This window comes from Sinohyriopsis cumingii, chromosome 14 (assembly GCF_028554795.1).
Source record: "Sinohyriopsis cumingii isolate HCF-2022 chromosome 14, ASM2855479v2, whole genome shotgun sequence".
NCBI classification, from domain to species: Eukaryota; Metazoa; Mollusca; class Bivalvia; order Unionida; family Unionidae; genus Sinohyriopsis; species Sinohyriopsis cumingii.
In genome coordinates, this window is record NC_142974.1 from 128,162,515 (window position 1) to 128,186,232 (window position 23,718).

The following is a 23,718-nucleotide window of genomic DNA, read 5'->3' on the forward strand; positions in this document are numbered from 1 at the left end:
TGGGCATGATGGAACAAATGCTAGTGAGGCTAAACGAAGATCACTATTCTTATAGTCCCCATCGAGTGAAGATGGAGATTAACAACTTACGAAAAGTAAAGGACATGACAAGTGATGTGATGAAAGAAATAAAGGAGGAAAAGGAGGATGAAGAGGAAAGGATAAGGATAAGAGCATGGAATGAAAAAATTGAAAAAGAAGAAGAAAATGAGAAGAGGAAGAAAGAAGAGGAGGAGAAGAAGAAGAAAGAAGAGAAAAAAGGAAGAGAAGAAAGAAAAGAAGAGAAAGAGTGTAGGACAGAAAATAAGAAGTTGGTGGAGAAATAGAAGAAATTAGAAGAAGAAAAAACCCAAAGGCCCTTTTCAGGGCCACTCATAGGTCTCGAAAAGAGAATGACTTTCCATTGCCTAACCTTTTTTCTTTAAAAAATAGGGTCCCAACCCTATTCCATTTCCCCTTGAGGCTCAACAGGCCCAAACGTCTTTTTCTTCCAATGTTAAATTCCCTTGAGGCTAAACAGGCCCAGGGTTTTTTGCCCATGTTAAATTTCCATTGAGGCTAAACAGGCCCAGGGTGGTTAATGTTAAATTTCCATTGAGGCTAAACAGGCCCAGGTCTGTAATGCTAATTCCCATTGAGGCTAAACTAACCCACTTCACTACTAACGTATCTGGAGAAGTCGCCCCAGAGTGGTTGGAGAAGTCGCCCCAATGGGTGGGATAAGTCACCCCAAAACTTTTCACCCAGATAACCTTTTTATAACAGAATTAAATCATCTTTTATGTGATTCATATATATATATATATATATATATATATATATATATATATATATATATATATATATACGCAATCACAAAAGATATATTAACTGGTAACCATAAAAAGCAATATCATAGTAATATTTCTAAGGACGAAATTAAGTCTGGGGCACTTTAGAGACAATGGGAAATTAACATGGGACTATATTTTGGGTCTGTTGAGCGACAATGGGAAATTAACATGGGACTAGAGTGTGGGTCTGTTGAGCGAGAATGGGAATTTAACATGGGACTAGAGTGTGGGTCTGTCTAGGGAATTTAACATGGGAGAAAAAAAAAACAATTCTAGGGACAAGGGACAAGGGCAATTTAACATGGGATTTTTTAAAAAAATAAAAAAAATAAAAATAGGGTAGGCAATTGAAAGTCTATCTCTTTTCGAGAGATTGGAGTGGCCCTGAAAAGGGCCTTTGGGTTTATGTTAATATACCCTTAACATAAAGGGCACCTGCAATATCTTCTTCGTCTTAGGTTTCGTCTAATAGTAGGTCCATAGACTAAAACTCTTTTGAGGCATCCTTGCCTCTCCACGTAAATCCTACGTATCCATAGGCTGGTGTCGGTCCTATGGACAACTGACCACTTGGATCGGACATACATCGGTATGTCCGTCCTGAACATCATCGAAGACACAAGCGTAGAAGATTGAACGTCGGTCCACATGTTGAGGCGCCGAGAACAGGTGAATCAATGCAGTGAACTGCGCTTATTTATAGGTAGAGGAAGGATTGAAACGGATTCAGTTCATTGACCAATCCAAACACGCATTACAAAATTCAGTCAGCCCACGTCCAATCGGAAGAGAGCAGTCTGTGACGTCACGTGGTCTATATAGATTCGCTAGCGCCTGTGTGCAGTCAATCCATGTGACAGTTTTTCAACATGACGGAAACTCAGAAAACGATAAATTGGGGTGCCCCAGCAGTGGAGACCACCCAAGGGAACCCGGACTTACTTTCAGAAGAGGTAAATTGGGATTTTGTGGATTTTCTTACCTCGCAAGAATTTGTTTCGGAACCTTCGCCACCTTCTCCTTCATTACCGCACGTGGAGAATTTTAGACAGAGACAGAATGAAGAATTGGAGAAATTTATACAACAGCAAAAGGAAGCGGAACAATCTTTTCTCCTACAGCAACAGCAGCAAGAAGAAGAGGTAAAAAAAAAACAAGAAGAAGAAGAAGCAGCAGCAAAGAAAAAAGGGTGTGAAAGTCAAACGGTCACGGTACTGTTAGACATTTTAGCGGAGTTAAGAAGTCTGAAACAAATGTATCAGACTTCTTTATTACGACCGAAGAGAATACGACCTTCCCGAGCTAAACACTCCAACCCTGTGACTAAGCCTACCGTACCACCCTTAGTGATTTCAACCAAATCATCATCATCATCAACATTACGCAGTCCAGAAGTAGGCCTCGGCCGTGGCAAAGGCTTAAGGCAGTTAAAGTTGATCGTTTAAAATCACCCATACACCAAAAAGGGTCTTTTTAGGGCCACCCATGTCTCTTGAAAAGAGATAGTCTTTCAATTGCCAACATCCATTCAAACTGAAAAAAACAACCCATTTTACCCCTGTAGTACGTGTCTGTGTATGAGTGCGTGAGTGTAGCTTCTTATTTTAAAATCAAAACCCAAAGACACTTACCTTTTATACATAATTTATTCTTTTATAAATATTTACAATCCAATTCACAAATCACAAAATAGCACTTTAAAAAGTTCATAGACTTCTTCTCTCTTTATTTCCTCTCTCTTTTTTTCAATTTCTTCACAGTCACAGTCTTTTCCTCCTCTTCATCCTCACTTTCTTCACTTCTTTTCTTTTCCTGTTTCTTTTTCTTCACCTGTCTGCTTTCATCCTCTTCTTCTTCATCTCCAGAATCCCTCTCTTCTTCTGGCTCCTCTTGTTTCTTAGGGCAATCTGGAGACCAATGTCCTTTTTCTTGACAATAATAACAGGTATCTTGACTTTTGTCTCTTCTAGCCCCTGTTTTGCTTTTTTGACGGTCTGGACACTCTGAAGACCAATGCCCTTTCTTCAGACAGATATAGCAAGTATCTTGACTTTTATCTCGCAAGGAAGGAGAGTAGTCCGACGGCTGGTCTGAAGAAAATTTTCTAATGACCCCTCGCAAAGCTCTGATGAAACGTTCGATCTGCGTAGTCTCTTCCATCGTTGTGCTCGGCTTGAGAGTGAAATGAATAGTGAAAGGACAAGACGCACACCCTTTTATATACGCTGGTCTACCATGACTATAAAGTAGCCCATGGTGTTTAAACTTTAGTCATTTGACTTTTTGCTATCAAGATGAAACGATCCAATTCATTTGAGAAGAAAGAAGAAGAAAGTAAGAGGCAGAAACGTGATCTATCGCCTCGCACAAGAGCTGAAGTCTTGGCACAAATTCATGCTAGTGATTTTGAAGAGGACATGAGTGAACCAGAATCCAAACCCACAGACATTACACCTAGTTCAAGTTCACCAGTCAATCCTGAAAAATACTATTCCATTCGAGAGACGGAAAAGCGTCCCTCTAGAAAATATTGAACCACGGTTTACAAATACACGATGAAGTTTAAAGATTTCAAGTCCGAAGTACCGTTAGAGAAAGCAGAAGAGTTCATCACCGAGATGTGGGATTCTTTGCTCACCACACTCAAGCGACAATGTCAACCCAAAGAATACGATCGCTTGAGACTTTCCATACAACACGACGGTTTGAAATCCCCTGTTTGGACTGAGTTTAGCAGCCCTGCAGAATTGACCGCTTCCAAAGTCATGGACAAGATTCAACACGTGTAACAATCCAATAACCAGTTTGACATCACCGATGGAAAAACCACACTGGACATGACCCACGTCTCTCCTCCTCAAGGGACCGGACAACGCAGAGAGACCTTATTGGTCAACAACCTTCTCATTACCAAAAAGAGCCTCGTTCAAATTAACAATTTTCAGGACCACATATGTTTAGCCAGGGCTATCGTGGTGGGACGAACCTATGCCAACAAGAACGAAACGGTAGAATGGAAAAGCGACTGGGAGAACATTCGAAAATTGAACCAAGCCAAACAACGAAATGAAGCAGAACTTCTGTTACAACAAGCAGGTCCGTCCAAAGTCACACCCTGTGGCATTCCTGAGATACAAATATTGCAAAATGTCCTAGCTCCACGCTACACCTTGAAAGTGTATCCTCAAGAAGTGCGTGGGCCTCTGTTGTTTCGAGGCCGAGATTTTAAAGATGGAAAATACATTCACCTTTATTATCACGATGAATATTTCGATACCATTGCCAGTATCACTGCATTCCTGGGATACAGTTATTACTGTGAGAAATGTGACTATGGCTATAACAATCGAGAGCAACACAAACATTGTGGATCGAAATGCTCAGGATGTTTGGCCTCTCCACCCTGTCTGAGCGAAGGACAAGAACGAGTGCATTGTCCTGCTTGTCTGCGCACGTTTGTCAGTCCTACCTGTTGCCAACAATATTTGAAAACACAAGGTTCACAGAAGAAATGCGCTTGTCAACTGCTGATATTGTGCCCCAGGTGTGGACAAGGCTTATGTACCAATACTGCCAAGGCACATATATGTCGAGGAAAGAAAAAATGTCACATTTGTCACCACATCGTGGACTTGGAACATCAATACCACATGCAAAAATGCCAACCCCAACAAGAGAAAGATGACGGTCACAAGAAGAAGAAAGGCAATTTCATCTTTTTTGATTTCGAATGCATGCAAGAGACTGGCACTCACATTCCTAATTTCTGCGTGGCTCATCAAGCGTGTGAAAAGTGCATTCAAGAACCTATCTTCAGTCATTGCCCTCACAGCAGCAAGATTCCTGGAGGACGTGAAAAAATCTTTCGAGGACCCAAGACGCTAGACGATTTTGCCAAATGGGTCTTAGACCCCATCGACAAGACATGGAGTAAAGAGGACATCGAACGTTACGGAGATTGTCATCGTCATGCCACAGTCATCGCCCACAATTTCTCGATACGATGGACAGTTTCTTTTGAGGTACTATGCGGAACATGGCACCTAACGTGCTAAAGTCACTTTGAACGGAGCCAAAATCGTTTTCATCCAAATGGGACAAGTACAGTTTAAAGATTAGATGAGTTACTTAGCCATGCCTTTGAGCCGAATGCCTAAAACGTTTGGAATGACAGAAAAGACTAAAGGGTATTTTCCACACTTTTTCAATACGGAAGTCAATCAACATGCCGTACTACCCTATTTGCCTGAGGCCCACTATTACGACCCCGACAACATGCGTGCCAAACAACGAGAAGTTTTCTATGCTTGGTACCAGGCTCACGCATCGGACCCTTTTGACTTTCAGGAAGAAATGCTAACGTATTGTCGTTCCGACATGGACATTTTACTCCGTTGCTGTGGAAAATTTTGAGAACTGTTCATGGAACACGGAGGGGTGGATCCTTTGAAAGAAGCTTGCACCATTGCCAAAGCGGGTTCCTTAGTGTACCGCCCACGTTTCATGCCTGAAAACACCGTGGCTGTCATCATTCCTCAATCGACCAACTATGTCAAACGTCAATACTCGGTCAAAGCCCTACGCTGGTTACATTACTTGTGCGACCAGGAAGACAAGTGGATTCAGCATGCCCGCAACGGAGGGGGCGAAAAGACCATCGGAACGCATTCGGTCGATGGCTGGGACTTAGAAAACCCCAAGATCGTGTACGAGTTTAACGGTTGCTTATTCCATGGATGTCCCGTCTGTTACCCTGACCGTGGCACTAAAAATCAGTTTTTACAACGAACCATAGAAGACTTGTACCAGGCCACTTGTCAGCGACGCCTAAAGTTAGAAGAGGAAGGATACCAAGTGTGGAAATGTGGGAACACGAGTACGATCACCGTTTGGAAACCGGTCCCGAGTTTAAACGCCTCGTGGAAAGTTACCAGTTCATGGACCCGCTGAACCCGAGGGATAGTTTGTACGGAGGAAGAACCAATGCCACCTGTTTGCTGTACCAAGCCGACGAAGAGAAAGGAGAAGAAATCAAATACTTGGACGTGTGTTCGCAGTATCCCTACTTGTGCAAATATTGTCGCTTTCCTGTAGGGCACCCGCAATTGTTAACGGAACACATCGACCTGAAAAACATTCGACAATACGAAGGCTTGATCAAGTGTAAAGTTTTGCCTCCCACGAACCTATATCATCCCGTCTTGCCTCACCATTGTCAAGGCAAACTGATGTTTCCATTGTGTCGTACTTGTGCCGAAACGTGCAACCAAGATCAGCCTTGTCAGCACATCCAGGAAGAACGGGCCTTGACGGGAACCTGGGTTAGCGTAGAATTGTTCAAAGCTCTGGACATGGGATACCAACTGTTAGAAGTGTACGAAATTTGCCACTTTCCCAAGACACAACAATACTACAAGGGTGACCCCACTCAGAAAGGCATTTTCGCTGACTACGTGGATCCCTTTTTGAAACTAAAACAAGAAGCCAGCGGCTATCCTTCCTGGTGTCACACTCCCGAAGACCAAATACAATTCAAAGAGAAATACTATGAAAAAGAAGGCATCTCTTTAGACCACATCGAGAAAAACGAAGGCAGGCGATCGTTTGCCAAAGTGATGTTAAATTGCTTGTGGGGTAAAATGGCACAACGACCGTGTTTACCCAATACGGAATATTTGACAGAACCTTCCCGCTACTTCCAGATGATTCACGACAACACTAAATGCATGAAACACGTGGACGTCGTTCGCGTGGATTTGATCTTAGTGAATTGCGAAGAAAATCTGGACTTTGTACAAGCCGACCCCTTTGGAAATGTCATCATTGCGGCTTACGTGACAGCCCATGCTCGCTTAAAATTGCACGAAGCTTTGGAACTGTTAGGGGATCGCGTCCTGTACTTTGACACGGACAGTTGCGTCTACATCCATCGCCCGAGTCAACAGCACCCTGACATCGAAGGAGACCGTTTAGGAGCCTGGACAGACGAAAATCCCGACGACAAGACTCTAAGTTTCGCGCGTGACGGACCTAAAAATTACGGCTTCGAATACCGGGACAAGCAAGGAGAAGTGCACACAGAGTGTAAAGTGAAAGGATTGACTCTGAATTATCGTACCAGTCGAGTGGTGAACTTTGGCGTATTGAAAGAAGCCTTGCAGTCTGGAAAAGATGATCACTTTAAAGTGACCACCTCTCAGCCAAATAAGATTGTACGTTTACCCACTCACTACATCGTCAGCCGACCGTTGGAAAAGTCTATCAAATCGTGTACCAGAAGCGAGTGCGACTTCCCAAGCACTTTACGTTACCGTATGGACATGTTGGCATTGGTCTGTATATAAAAAGGGACAATGTCCAAGCTCGATAGTTCATTGTGACTACCGAGACCAAGCGAACAAGATGAATCCTTTGAAAGAGACAACATTTCAGTCTGGGGATTGTAAGAAAGTTTTATCTTCCCCAAGTGTGACTAATATTGGATGGATAAGATCCATGCATTGCGACGGAAAATGTCCTGAAGGAAACTGAAAGTGTCCATGCTGTTAACATTATAATTGCGTAAGAGAGTTTGCAGACGAGTGCGATTGTGAGCCTTGCGATGGGACGATGCTGTACGTTGTGACCTTAGTGATGCCGTAAGGTATCATGGGAACTTTGTTCTCACTACCCCTATTATGGAAAGAGATGCTGTGCGTGTCAAACCTGAGGGATGCGAAAGCTATGCCACTCGTCCTCTTGGACACTTTACTGGGTTTCATTTTAAATGCGGATGTCAACCTTCACGTCTACCCCCCTACGGATGTCATTCAGCCCTGAGCAAACTCCTATCAATGTCAACCTGCCCTCATCGAGATCCAGTGAAAGATGAATATTCGTTTCCTGTGCGTTTGTCGGAATACTGCGACTTTGAAAATCGTCTTCAATCGTTCAAAGGAAAATGGCCTAAATATCTGGGAGGACCAACCCCCGAAGAATTAGCCAGAGCCGGATTTTTCTACTTGGGTGAAGGGGATAAAGTCAAGTGCTTCAGTTGTGGTGTGTCACTTCAACAGTGGAACCACAAGATTCGGCCTACCTGGAACATGCTCGATGGTCACCGAATTGTCTTTACTTACCCTTAATGGGATCGAGACATTGAAGTAACCTACTATGTCGTTGAAGAAGAAACAAGATTAGTTAGGAGTCAAATGTTGGACATTACGGAGACCAGTATTTAAACTGCATTTCATAAACGGTATTGAATCATTACCCAAAGAACTGCAAGAGAAGATTTACAAGGAAGTTTGGCAGGGACTTGCCAGAGTGAAATCTCAATGGGTAACTGTAGATCTTTTGTGTCGATAAATTCACAAGAGGAAAGTGAAAAACATCAACCAGTGTATTAGATTTCTCTGGGTCAAGTGTGCATTTATCCTGTTATACCGCTTTAGACCGTTTACATCAAAAGATTTCAGTGAGATTCTTGGACGTTACCCTGAGTGGCAGTGGTCAGAAATTTCTCACTATGTGGATTACTTTTGCTCTAGGAGAAGACTGTGTATTGTACGGACTGACCTATTCATGGATACTTTACAAGAGAAAATTCGTGCTTTGCCTGTGGAGTTGAGAGAACGCATTTACCGAGAACTGGTCAAAATACAAGTGAAACGTAAAGAACAGTTGCACCGTTACATCACCGCTGTTTGAACCACTGGTACCTGAATGCTATACAAGGACTGATTCAGTTGAAAGTGTTCCATTGGACAGACGTAGCAGCAGGGAGGGCGAACAGACCTAGGGGTTCCGACAAAAAATAAACCCTCCACAGAAATCCAATCCGGAGAAAGGTTCTATTTACCGAATAAAGGCTTCCTGGAAGAGTTACATCTTTATTGACCCTCAATCTGATAATAAAACCTTAGTTCGAAGATCTAGCAGCATAATAACCTGTTCATGATTTTTTGTATTTATTGATTATATTTTTGTCGACCGACTATTGGTAGGCGCCCTCCCTGCTGCTGTCGTGTTTAAATGGATTTTAAGATTTCAATTTCAAGATACAAAATGAAAATAAAATAACATGGATGTTGGAGAATCACTTAGTTCAAGAATAGCACGAGAGCGATTAAAAGCAATAGAAGAGTATCTGCCAGTGCAAAAAGAAGTCAAGAAGAAAATACAAGCTGTTCAAGAAGCAAAAAAAGGATTCGCTGAGACAACACAGGAATTATTTAAACCAGTGACCAAAGCAACCGAAAAAGCTTTCTTAGGCGATATAAAAGATCCCGAGGCGTTGAAAGAAGGAATTCTTCCTGTGTTGAGAAGAACTGGAAAACAAACCATTGCTAAGATCCGCACTGTTAATAAATTCACCGATGATGGCGTAGCGAGAATAAAATCAATAAAGGATGTTAACGATCTTGCTGGATTTACCGTTAATTCGTTTCTTCGGTGAAGAAATCTTTTAAAACCCGAATATGTTGATGATGTTCCTGGTTGTGAAAAATGGTATAGATGGCTCTACTATGTGTATAACAATGTTGATAAAGCGGGTTCTAAGGATCCTGGGTATAATATATATCTCAATGCGATAAAAGATTTAGGAAAACAACCTACACAACGGTTTCAATCTGCAAAGTTACCTATGCCACATGAGATACTTACCGAAGATACTCTTCAAGAAATCAAAGATAAGGATAAATTGATCGAAATAGCTAAAAAAATACAAAGAGAGAGATAAATATGTAAAACCTGAATATGCTAAAAGGATCTTATCAGCTGATTGGGTCCCCATATTATATTTTGCTTCTAAGAGATCAGTAACAGATTCAACTGATCCAGATTATTTAGAATTTCTTAAGGAATTACAACCTAAACCTAAGCAGGTAAAATTATCTGAGGCCGGTGCATGGATGTTTAAACCTGAGGCTATTAAGTTTTTAAGAGATCGTAAAAGAATCACTGAGATCGCTGCACATGATTACAATGAAAGAGATAAATATCTGGCGCAGGGTTATATTGATCAAGTAAAATAACATGAATGGACTCCTGCGTTATATTTTGCTTTTTATGAGGATAAAAAATATGATCTAAAAGATTCAGATTATAAAAAATTTGTTGAAGAGGTAAAATCAGAAAAATTAGGTCCAGAGGAGGAGGAAATACCAGCACAACAATCTGCAAATGTTCCAGTGGATAAATCAACGTTGGAAGGAAAAAATCCTACAGATTTTTTCCTTTCTACTGTTTTTAAAGATCTCGCATCTAAAATGCATCGCATTGCTGCATTCGAATACGACAACAAAGAAAAATATTTGAAAAAGAAATATCTCGATACAGTCACTGAGGATGAGTGGATTCCTGTGGTATTTTTTGCTCAAAAGAATGCTAAAATTGATCTCGCTAACGAAGAATACAAGAATTTTAGAAAAGAAATATACAGATACAGACAACCCTCAATACGACCACAATCACCAGAGGAGAAATTCCAAGATGCACCTGAAGCTACTGATGTGCTTACATCGCTTTTGGGTGGTCCAAAAACAGGTAGCGGATATACCATCAGTCCTGATAGCGTCGTTAATGATGTATCTCGGCTTGAGGTTCTTTTTGGAGGGAAACGATCTGGAAATAACTCACACGGGATAGTTAATGAAGCAACCGACATCTGTTGAAGATTGTTTCAAGGAAAAATCATTGACGTAGATATTTATCGCGATATTATTGATGAGCTTGTCGATGATCATCACAGTGATTGAATAATTGGATTATAAAATAAAATGATCATACATAAGAGTCGTCAGAGAGCGATACAGGCTCGTATCATGAATTCAAGGTTAACTGTTTATAAACTCAAATACGGATCGGGGATAGGTGATTCAATCATTAAATTTTTCACTCGAATAGGTTGGTCCGTTAGCTAAGCAACTATCGTCGAAAGACATAGGTGTTGTTCGCGACAAAGTCATAGGCACTGTTGGTACTGCTACCAGCAAAGCATACGACGCTATTAAAGATAGAATACTGCGATTGGTGAGGGGAAAACCAAAACCTGCGGATAAATTGCCTGTTACGGCTGAGATGCCTGGCGACATCAGCAAGATTATAAATGACGCGGCTAATCAAAAACTAACGTCGCTAGCGTTAGAACAGGTACAACAACCACAACAAGTAACTAGTACCTCTGCATTCGGAGGACGTCTTCGTTTTAGACGATAAAACCATTTTATTAATAAGCATGTTTTCGCGGACATCTAATGAAGCTTTTAAATTGGATGAACCAGCAGAGAGAGACGACTCAGTGCGAGACTATCAGTATTATTCTTACGACGCGATAACACCAGACAGCAGCAGCAGAATCGAATTACAGGTACAGGATACAACAAGATATTTTCTATCGAGGTTGTTGGTAAAATCGTGAAAAACAATAACAATAATTACGATGCAGGAGTCAAGGTTGGATTAGTCAACAACGGCATTATGGCGTTATTTAAGAGTGCCGCATACATGATCGATATTAGAGAAATCGAATCAATCAACGACAACGTCGATGTAGCAACCACAATCATAGGCTTAGCGAGATACTCAGATGATTTCACCAGATCGGCCGGTCCTAGCATGATGTTTACCAAGGATAATTCAGATACTGCTGAAGATACACATTTTCTCGTGAGAAAACCAAAACAAAACAGATAATACCGATGCTGATGTTGAGAGTATGATTATAACTGAAAACGTTGGCTACAATCTCGGATTTGCCACTCGTACAGCTATGTTATCGGGTGACAGTAAAAGATTTTCATGCGCTATCCCGCTGTCACACATCTTTGGTTTTTGCAGAGATTTTAGAAAGGTCATATTTGGAGCTAAACACACGGTTGTTTTTTATCGAAAAGTCGACAGCAACGACGCTATCTGGAGGACGGGACCTGACGGCGGTAAGGTTGTGTTAGAAAAACTAACGTTGTGGATGCCTTCGATGACACCATCGATAGAAGAAGAGAGAAATTTGTTATCGTTTATGAATCAAGGTGGTAAATCAGTGATGTCGTGGCTGACGACGTTCACAGATAGCATCCAGAATAACATCAACGGTAATTTTACCTGGCATATAGCGTCTCAGCAGGGTGTATCTGCACCAAGACATATCTTTGTAGCTCTTCAACAAGCGAATCGAGTAGGTGATCAAACTCGAACTCATATGATTTTCGATCATTTTAATGCCAGTGATGTATCATTGAGGATAAACGGACATCAAGAACCAGTTGAAGAGATTCAACTAAATTACGCAAATAACTCAGTAGCACGTGGTTATCATCGTTTGTGGAGCTATATGGGTCGAGATCAAAATATTGATACTGGATTACAGATATCTCAGTTAGATTTCAAAAATTTCTATCCTATCTATTATTTTTCACTGGAACACATGGATTTGATAAAACAATCTGTTGTTGATATACATTTTAAGGCTAGAATAGTTAACGCAGCTGCTGCTGCGTTTAGAGCCATTGCTGTTATACTCAGCGATAGAACCATGATTCTCGAGGGTATCGAGGGTAGAATGAGGATCATCAACGCTCCTGTAGAGAAAATGTGATTTAAATCAATCGTAAATTTTATAAATGTCGTATGAACATGCCAGTGTGACTCTGACTTCGGGTCAGATAAAAAAGCTACAATCAGGATTAGCGAAAAAATGTGGGACAAAATTAACGCTGAAACATAATCAGAATCAAGGTGGTCCAAATAAAATATCGATAACAAAAACGCAGCAAAAGCATTTTAATAAAGCTAAATCATCTAACACCGGAGTACAAATTGCGCTATCTCCAGCTGCTATCAAAGATATGGTTAAGGTAGGTGGATTTTTCCCGTTATTATTCGCGTTACCAGCATTGATTGCAGCAAAGGCAGCTGCGTTACCCGCATTAGCCGCCGCGGCCGCACCAGCTATCGCAAAGGCTGTGGCACTTGGTGCTGCTGGTGCTGTGGGTTCGAAGGTCATTGATAAAATCACCGGCGGCAAATACAACTAAAAATGGACGAGGACTCCGATTACCAGGAACACCTCCATGGTACTACGGGAGGGGTACCAATCTGCCAGGAACTGCCGCGGTGTGGTACAGAAGATAACACCGATGTCAAACTACGATCTAATTAACGCTGATAAAAAACAAAAAATAAAATTTTTCAGAGGCGTATTTATGCGAGATCAATTACCAGCTCGTCCGAATAAATACGAAACGGGGATCATAAATCTCGATAACAACGCCGGACCAGGTACTCATTGGGTAGCGTACGCCATAAATCCACGTGAGATTATCTATGCTGACTCATACGGGTTATCCCCACCTAGAGAGTTTTTAAAATATGTAGCTCAGCTAAATACTCCAACGTGGTACTCTACGCTACCAACTCAAACACTAGCCGATCCACTGATATGTGGTGATGAAGCAATCAATATTTTATCAGCGATATCCAGGTCAAAAAAACCCTATCATAAAACGGTCCACGAGTACACGTCAGATAAATTAGATCAAAAACAAAGAGTATAATGGTTGACATTTACGGTAGATCTCTGTTAACAAGAACAATAAGAAAAATATTAGAGAGAGAAAAATTTGATACCGGTGATTTATCAAGATACGCTACGAAGGACGACGTTAACAATATTTTATCGCTAGCAGAAGCAGATCCTGGTGAGGTTGCTGTTTTTCAGGATGAATACGGAAAACTAAAAACTAGCAACGTAAAGATAGGTGATATAATCAAACGAAACGAATACGACACTCACGTGGCTGATTTTAACGTCGTCAAAGAAGATACCAGGAAAAATGCTAACGCCATCGAGAGAAATAGCGGATACATCAAGATCATGTCTGAGCAGATGATTCAAAAGGCTGGCGTAGATGAAACAGATAAAATAAATAAAAAACTCGCTATCGTTAACACCTCAGTCAATGGTAAAATCGATCTTAGTAAAATTCCATCAGCGATGAAGGATTTATTCATCAATCTAACGCCTTTTATTGCATCAGGAGTATTCAAGTGGACGAATGTATCAAATGTTTCTTTCAATTATACAGCATCTGTCACTGGCGCGTACAGAATAAATAATTTTTCCTCAGACAAATTCAGAATCAGCTGTGAAAAATATAAATGGAGACACAACGCAGATAGATTTCTCGGTACGTTAAATATTTTGTTAAATAAAGATGTCGAAGAGACATTTAGATTCGAACCAGCTGATCCAAATAAAATACCAGTACCGGAAACACCTATATGGTGGTTCATAGAGTTTCTCTCTGAGACACCTTCTTCATTTAGTTTTTGATCGATAAATATAATGGAACACAAGTACAGTCAGGCTCGTGCGTGGCAGATGTCGTTGAAGAGTATCATCGACGTCTATCAGGTAAAAATAAAAAAATATCAACGCAGATTAGTTATTATTGATGTTGCTGTTTATTCTGTTTCAGCGGTAATAACTGGTGCTGGAATAATTCTATCTGCGTTAACGATGATAGCCCTTGTTGTTATCACGGTGATTGTTTCTACAACCACTACGCTAGCTGGTGTATTCGGCATTATAACAAAAAAGATATCTTCGTGTACCAACACGAAATTAATCGCGTACAAAGATAAACTAAATACAGCATCGGCAGCGTACTCTAAATTATCTTTGCTGCTATCAGAGAGTCTCAACGACGGCGTTATTTCTGATGTAGAATTCGCGCTGATATCTAGGATTTATAATCAAACGATTAAAGATATCAATATAAATAATGACCGAGCTGCTGCAACAGATTGCAACGAACACGACGGTGACAAGAACAACGATGATATCAGCTAGTTCAACTAAACCCGAATTCAGTATTATTTTTCCTACTCCTATCTCTATCGACGAGATAGCACTGGCTCAGTTACGCGTTTATTACAGTTGGCCAAATATCAGATCAAAATCATTTGGTGGACTGCATTCAAACAATTCATTGTTTTTGCTTATAAAAACAAAGATGATGGTACTCCTGATTGGAATGTGGTTGGATTACCAGCGGGTAGTTACCAGATCGATCAGATCAACGATGAGCTGATACACAGAATAAAAAATATAACAGGATCCGATCCAGGAATAAAGATAATTGTACACGAACCAACATCAAAATCAATCATCGAAATAAGCTCGAATTATCAGGTAGATATCTACGCAAGTTCAGTAAGAACAGTATTAGGTTGGCCAGTAATCAAACCACCAGAACAACCAGTACCACCAGAACCTTGGAAGGGTTATTTTATTACGAGTGATAAATTAAGCCGCGGAGTAAATCTCAGTTTCATAGGAAAATTAAATGATTTAGAGGAAACAAAAAGATTTGAATCCTATGAAAGAAATCGCAACAATGGATATATTTTCCGAGGAAAGGATGACATGATGTGGACTTTTCGAGCTTCGCGGAATAGATTCCAAGAAAACGTGGATGAATTTTCTCTTGAATTTGATGACGTCGTTAAATGGTTCAGAGAATTCAACGAAGAACATGAGAGACAATTACAAATGCTGCGGCAATTTTTCGATGAATGTATCTTTGATTCAACAGCTTCATGTGAAAAAATTCGCGATCAAATACAGAGGTTAAATTATCTATCAAGCATGATGATTGTTGTTGTGGTTGTTATGGGGTTTAACGCCATTTTTCAGCACACGATAGGCTATATATGGCGGCCAGTATTAATGGTGGAGGAAGAACCCGGGAAAACCCCGGAAAGAACCACCGACCCACGAGAAGCTACTGGCATGCTTTCTCACATATCTACATTGGCTGAATCTGAGACTCGAACCGGCGCAGACAGAGGTGAGATGGCAGTGATCCGTAACGGCGAACGCTTTAGACCACTCGGCCACTCGGGGCCCAGCATGATGATTAATATCAACAATCTACTGAACACCGTGATATTGCGCGATACCACCCCTTCTGTGAAGGAAAAATTTATTGATGCATATTCAATGAGAGAGGGTAACATAATAATTCATCATAAATTTCCTGGATTTGATGGAGACATGATGAGAAATTCGGTTGCTGATACCATCAATAAAACGTTTTCCGAGTTCCATGACGCATGGAGAAAAAAACTACCACCACCAGCTATTCTTAAACGCGACAACGCCGAAGATGGCACCGGCAGACATCTCTCACCTGAGATAGTTAATATAACCACCACCATCGCGGTCAATCTCAATTGTGATATCGTCGAAAACAGCTACATCGCTGATGCATCCGTCTCTGATCAGGCAAAACAAGGGTTCGTTTTGTATTCATTTTCATTGAAGGATCCACCAGGATTTCTGCTGGTACAAGAACCAATTAATCCTGTTTATCTTAGGTGTCATAATAGATTGTTACAGCATGTAAATTTTTCACTGACTGATCAATCTGGACATCTGTTAGATACACGCGGAGAAACACTGAGTATAAATCTGTTAATAAAATCATGAAATAAAAAATATTTTTTGTAATCTGCAGATTTTTTTGTGGTAAAATTCAGTGAAATTTGACTGTTTTGATCGTTTTTTGACCATTTTGGTCGTTTTTTTGACCATTTTACTCATTTTGCTTATTGGATGAGTTACCCAACCTGGTCGTTTCTCTAATTGATTTCAATTAGAAGAAATACAAGAGTCAACAAAAACAAGTAAAAATCAACCAAAATCAACCCAAAACAGGCAAAATTGACTCAGAAAACAGTAAAAAAACAGGCAAAATAGTAAAAAATCAATGGTTTTTGTTGACTCTTGTATCATCTCTAATTGAAATCAATTAAAGAATCGGGTATCCTACTCAACCTATCTAATGAGTGAAATTGACCAAAATGACCAAAATGGTCATTTTTTCTTCCAAAATAGCCAAAATTCACTGAAAATAACAGAAAAAAATATCTACAGAAAAAATAAAATATCTACAGAAAATAAAACTAGTTTTCAATATCTATCAATCTCCGCAGTTGTCGTGCACGTGTATCTATTTTTTTTTGGACTCGTATTCATCAGATAACGATGATCGAATCTTTTCAACCACACGTGCTAACGGAGCAAAATCACATATACCAGCTTCTTCAATGTTGATGAGCGATTTATACATCGCAGATTGTATTTTTTTGATGAATCTGTATTCAGACGACAGTGTGTATCTATTTTCTTGTTTGTGTTGCATGATAGTATCAAAATCCGCGACGATTTTATCAGAATCTAAATTATCTGATAGCGGTACTTCTTTGATTTTTAACGTCTCAATAGACTTTATTATTTCGTTGATATTTTCTTGATTCATATTCATAAATGATTTATTTGTCCAATATGAGGGGAAAATAACTGAATTTGATCCAGCTACCGGATTTATATGAGAAGGTTGATTTTTGTATTCCTTCTGCAACAAGCCGTACCGAATTGGGATTGATGCTAAAATATTTTGCAGCTAGATTCATTGATTGAAAATATAATTCCTCGTTTGTCTCCGTATTTATTGATTTTACTGCCTTAGAAACTTTACGCCCACCACCTGCGTTTCCCTTCCTCAGATTCTCACTCTGGGTAATTGCTTGCAGATTTTCTGTAGAATTATTGAGTTTGTTTCCATCAATATGATCAATAACTAAACCGCGCTCAATTGGTCCGTGAAAACATTGAAACACAAATCGATGGTTATAACAAATTTTACCACCGATGCTGATCATGAGATAACCGGAGTTACTGACGTTACCGAGTGTTTTTTTCAATCTGCAATTTCTGATGGTACCATCAGCTGATGCTTCGTAGCTATGGTAGATTGGATGTTTCATGAATATGGCATTCATTATATATATTCTATTTGTCGAAATCAAAGTTTGTCTGAAAACCTACTCAAATAATCCTCTTCGCATTTGATAGCGATATTGCTATTAGGAGATTTTTTTGTCATAATGCCGTTTCAACTCTCTGTATCTTTTTCCACCACATTCTGCACATATTCTAGTCTTTCCCCGAATTCCAATGTTGCATCTGATGCATCTCGTGGGACCAACTCCACCTCGTTTTATATAAGCTAAATGTATTCCACAGTAATCTCTTCTACACAATCTATCACAGCAAGTAAACGAACCAACCATGAGCCATTTGCAATTGTTCATATTTATTTAAAGATATACTTGTTTAAAATATAACAAAATGGTCTTTGATCTCGACGAAGCAGAATATATCATTCCTGAGCTAGATCAGGCTAAGAAAGAGTTTTACGATGACGGAGCAGCTCATGTATGGTCTACGTGGAGAGCAGCTGATATCGATAACACGATGAACGATACAAGAGCTAAAAAAATAATTAGCTCACTTAGCAACGATAAATATGTATTTAGAATAAAATTCATTGTAAATAACGAGAACGATGTTTGGATCACTCGTGATAAACGCGATCCAGTGACAAATGGAAAAAAAGTCTGTCACGGTGAGTAATAATTCTAAACCAGGATTATTGACAGGAATAGATAAACCGTATTATGTACGAGCATATCCTGTAGCAGCTGTTGTTTATGGCATTTACAGATTAAATAAGCCTGTTGCTAAGAATCTTGCTAAAATGAAAATGTCAGTGAAGATAAATTGTGTAGCTGAACGAGTCATAGAACACTTCACGAACATAAAACGCGGTAACGGCCTAATAGATTTAAGAAAAGAAAAAATAAATGACTGGGCGGAGTCAGTTGCTGATGGTGCATCAATAAACGATGTTGCTGTATTATCAGCGAAATTAAAATTTCCCATCACGGTGAAAACGATATCAGGTGAAATATTATACTCATCCGCGTACAAATCCAAAGGATCTCCTATCGAAATAATTGATCATAACTCACATGCTTGGAGTAGTGCAGTAACCGTTTTCCCTCGGAATCGTGTTATCAAATTCTATTCTACCGCGGGAAATATGTTTGATTTTATCTACGAGGTGAGTAAATCAGATCCTGTATCTGTTTGGTTATTTCCAGCGGTGATCGATACGATCAGTTCGTCAGACCTGACGGAGATATATATCGAAGTGAATCTCTGCATGATTCTATGACGGAGATGGCAGAAAAATACTCAGTAAATGAAGAATTATTGGTTAACTGTTTCACGATTCCATCTGTTGTTGCTCATGCAGCAAGAGAGAAAAATTCATGGAAACCAACCAGAAAGGATTTTCTTAAAGATATTCAGCAGAGTTGCGTTGAGTATGGTCATGGTGGATTATGGAACACAAGGTATGATTTTATTGATACGATCTCGTTTGACATGATAGCGTGTTACCCAGGTAGTTTTTTAGGAATGGGAGAATGTAACAAATGTTTCACTCAGTTTGGTCATCCGTTTGATGAAATGACAAGAGTATCAATTGACGGTCTGTTACCGAATTTCCTCCTGACAGGATTCGCTAAGGTTACATCATTCAAATTCGCCACAGGATTACACAAAATATGTTACGTTTGGTTTGGAAGACACTTATCAGAACAAAAATGGACTCCGATAGTATTATTGAGATACATGTTAGATTCTGCTATGTTAACGTCGTTAATGGTCAGCGAAGCAATTATTTCGTATCAGAAGCAATTTGACGTTTGGCTACCAACCGAACACGATGACGCAAAAGATTTAGGTAGAAAAATTATTGGGAAATTCACTCAGGGTGGTGCTTATGATCGTCAGAGACGTAATTGCAGATTGATCATGGACGAAGCTGAATTAGATTTTATAATAGCTGATACTGCCGAGAGAGGTATATTTTGTACCAGAGAAGATATTTATGTCGCGGATGGAACGAAATTAGGTACCGTGGTTAATTATCTTGAGGGAGAATCACCTCAGTATACTCATTTAAGATCATCGATGTTAGCGTATGCGAGTATAAATCTTTTATCGATGATAAATAAATTTCCTGATACCGCGGTTAGAATAGCTACTGATTCGTTTTATATTGACAAAAAATGCCTACCGGAGTTAGAAAAACTAACCGGAGATGGTTCATGGGGAACATGGCGAGTGAAAGACGAATATATTCTACATCACTGTAAAGATGCTGACGTATCTGATGAAGAAAAATACCAGTCAGATAGAGTATCAGAAACATCAACAGCACCATCTGTTTATGATCCTGCTGCAAGATACAAGATGGTCTACATAAACGGACCAGGCGGATCAGGAAAAACAACCAGAATGATTGAATTATTTAAGAACTCTGATGTGGTTGTTCTAACACCAACACATCGGTTAGCGCGAGAGATGAAACAGCGAGGAGTCAATTCATGTACGTATCACAGTTTTTTCAAATATAACGGTGGTACGTGGATTCCGTCTAGGATGGGAGAAAAATATGTGAATAAAACTATTATCTGGGATGAAATTTGCACAGTATTTGCTGGTACATTAAAAATGTTCCTGGAATGGTTATTAACAAAAAATACCGCTGTAATTATGTGTGGCGATCACGGTCAACCAAATCCTATTGATGGTGAATCTCCTCACGAGTGGTTGAAAAATTTCGTGGACTATAATGAGGAGGTTGATACTGATTACAGATCACTTGATGGCAGATTGAGTGAATTTAAGAAACTAATTCGATTAAAATCAAATAAAATTCAATGTGATGTAATGAGAGAGGTAATTACAGAAACATCAGTGAAAGATTTCTTATCAGTGTGGACACCAAACGATCTGATAGTGGCCAGTAGAAAAATAATCAGAGATGTTCTTCAACAAAAACTATTCAAGATACATCAGAAAAAATTCCCTCTGATGCCTGTTCCGTTATGTTATAGACCAATCGATACCAGATTACAAAATATTGACGTCGATATACCAGGACGAGGTAAGCAAAATCTTGTATTGAATGATATTGTCGTCGTTGATATTGATTTCGTTGATGATATGCTAGGCGCGGAAAAATCACCGTGGACACTGGGATACGCTATGAGAATACACTCCTCACAGGGATTAACTATCTCTGATTGTCGAGTTTGGATTGTAGATGACAACATAGGATGGTCCAATCTGATGTATTTAGCTGTATCTAGAGTGAGAAAAATATCTCAGTTAGGTAGAATTACCTTAGATAGATCAGTTATCAGCGACGAAACAAACGTACGTGATTTAAAAAAAATTGTTCAGCTATAAACAAACTGATAACAAAATGATCATGAATTCGATCTGGATTTAGATTTTATTTTATCGTTGAAAGAAAAACAGGGTAACCACTGTTCAGGTTGTAATTGTGTTATGACTTGGACATATCAAAAGAACGATTCAAGACAATTTACCGTGGATAGAATAAATAATAATCTAGGACATAACAGAAAAAATGTTACTCTAGCCTGTTTAGAGTGTAATAGACGCGGAATTGATTATTTGAGTGACTGAGGAGGTAACTGAGTATCAACAGGAATCACCTGTAATTCTTCTCGTGTGAAACCATGTTGAGGAGCGAAAACATCAAGCATGTAAATTGCAGGTCTACCTGATGATCTTGTTGCAGATACTATTCTGTGTGTTGTTACGCTCCAGATAGGATCTGTTGCTCTTTTTCTACCACCCTCAGCTTCACCATGTTTATATAAATACCTAACGACAACATCACCGAGGACCGGTCGAATTGAAAAATCTTTTCTACGGATCGGTTTAAAAAATTTTTTTATAGCTATTGCTGGTTTCATGTTTATCGATCTTGTTATCTCGCTATTTATCGCTGATATAACATTCGGTAGCCTAATGACCCAGTCGCTAGATCGTTTATCCTGAATAAATTCTCTTGCATATTGATATCCAAATAATTTTTCAGCTAATGTTTTATTAAACCGCTCAGCAATAGCCTGATAGTTATGGATGTTGACTTTACCGCGTCTTATTGCAACATGTTTTTGTTCATCAAATGAGTAGCAGCACCAAGGAATTCTCGTCCAGGATCAACCTGAAGCAATCTTGGCCACGTTAACGGACCTTGTTGATATATTTTCTCAAATGCATTAGCTACCTCAGTTGCTGTTTTCGTTATCAGCGGCTCAGCTTCTTTGTATCTGCTAGCAATATCTACCACGGTTAATACATATTTGTATGTTTTATCGTTGACGGTATAGTGCGGCAGAAACATTATATCAGCCTGATGAACCTCGTTTGGAACGCTGACATCAAAGTGTGCGTATTCGATTCGTTTGGGTGGTGGTAGATAAATCTGCCAGATAGCCTGTTTAGATAACCACACAACAGCTACTGATGGTTTCACCCTAGCAGCTTTTGATAATTTCTTGATCGCTGATTTACCTTTCCAAAATCCAACAGGAGAATAATAAATCTCTTCCATATAACTAATTGCCACCTAGAACTAATTTACTTTTCATAGCAGCATTAATTATCCAACTGGCCAATCTTTCTCTGAGAGTCTTATTTTTTATGGAATTTAATGCGTGAATTAATTTAATGTCAGCTAGATGCCGTTGTTGCAGATCTTTGCTTCGATATTCAAGATCATGAATATAACACGCCCGATCAATCGCATTTACAGGATCCTCACCAGGATTTGGTTGATCTTGATCATTCAATCTGATATCGAGTCTAGTACCTGGTCCACAGTAATTGTATCCTGGTAAATGTTTTTCTCCGAGATATTTTGCCCAGGGTGTTCCTGGTAACGATGATAATTTTGCTGCGACATCACCTCCGTATCTTCTTCTTTTTTTAAATCGTTTTTGTTTTAACTGGTTTCTGGTCCGATGAAGAGAATCTAAATTTCTTTGTTCCACATATTTCGCATTTGCCAGTAACAGCCGATCTATTATTTTTTATAACGACAGTCGCTACATCTACGGTTGGAGTTCGTGTTTTACACCGCACACAATATAAATCCATGATATAATTATATCATGAATGTAATTGATTTTTCAGCTACAAAGAAATCTGTTCCAGTGAAACATCATGCCGCGTTACCTAATTCGATTAGAATGATTATAATAGGACCATCAGGGTCAGGTAAAACACAGTTATTATTGAATTTGATTATGAGATGGTTGAAATGGGATAAATTGTATTTGGTTGCACCATCCGTAGATGATCAACGATGTTATCAGGTGTTAAAAGAATTTAACGAAAACGCAGCGTTATTAAATAACTGTGAGAATATAATTGATTTTATCACCGATGTAGAAGAAGCACCCTCAGTTGATATTCTAGATGGTTCGATAAATAATTTGGTGGTCTACGACGACGTGATGTTAGATAAACAATCGAATCCTGCCAGAATCTTTTCACGTGGACGGCATAAAAATACTGATGTTATTTATGTAACTCAGAGATATACACAAATCCCCAAAGTGATCAGGGACAATTGTAACATGCTAGCGGTCTTCAACGGTGTAGATACACACACTCTAGAAATATTCATCAGATTTGGTGTAGCGGTGATATGGATCTAAATAAATTCAAGAATTTCTTTGGCAGAGCTCAATCTACGTCATATGGATTTGTTACAGTCAATCTATGTGATCCACGAACACGATATCGAATAGGTCTAGATAGAATATTTTAATGCATCTGATTGTTAATTTCCCATTTAAACACGACAGCAGCAGGGAGGGCCCCTACCAATAGTCGGTCGACAAAAATATAATCAATAAATAAAAAATATCATGAACAGGTTATTATGCAGCTAGATCTTCGAACTAAGGTTTTATTCTCAGATTGAGGGTCAATAAAGATGTAACTCTTTCAGGAAGCCTTTATCGGTAAATAGAACCTTTCTCCGGATTGGATTTCTGTGGAGGGTTTATTTTTTGTCGGAACCCCTAGGTCTGTTCGCCCTCCCTGCTGCTCAGACCTTGATCAACGACCCCCTGGTTTAAAAAAGGATTGGTTTGC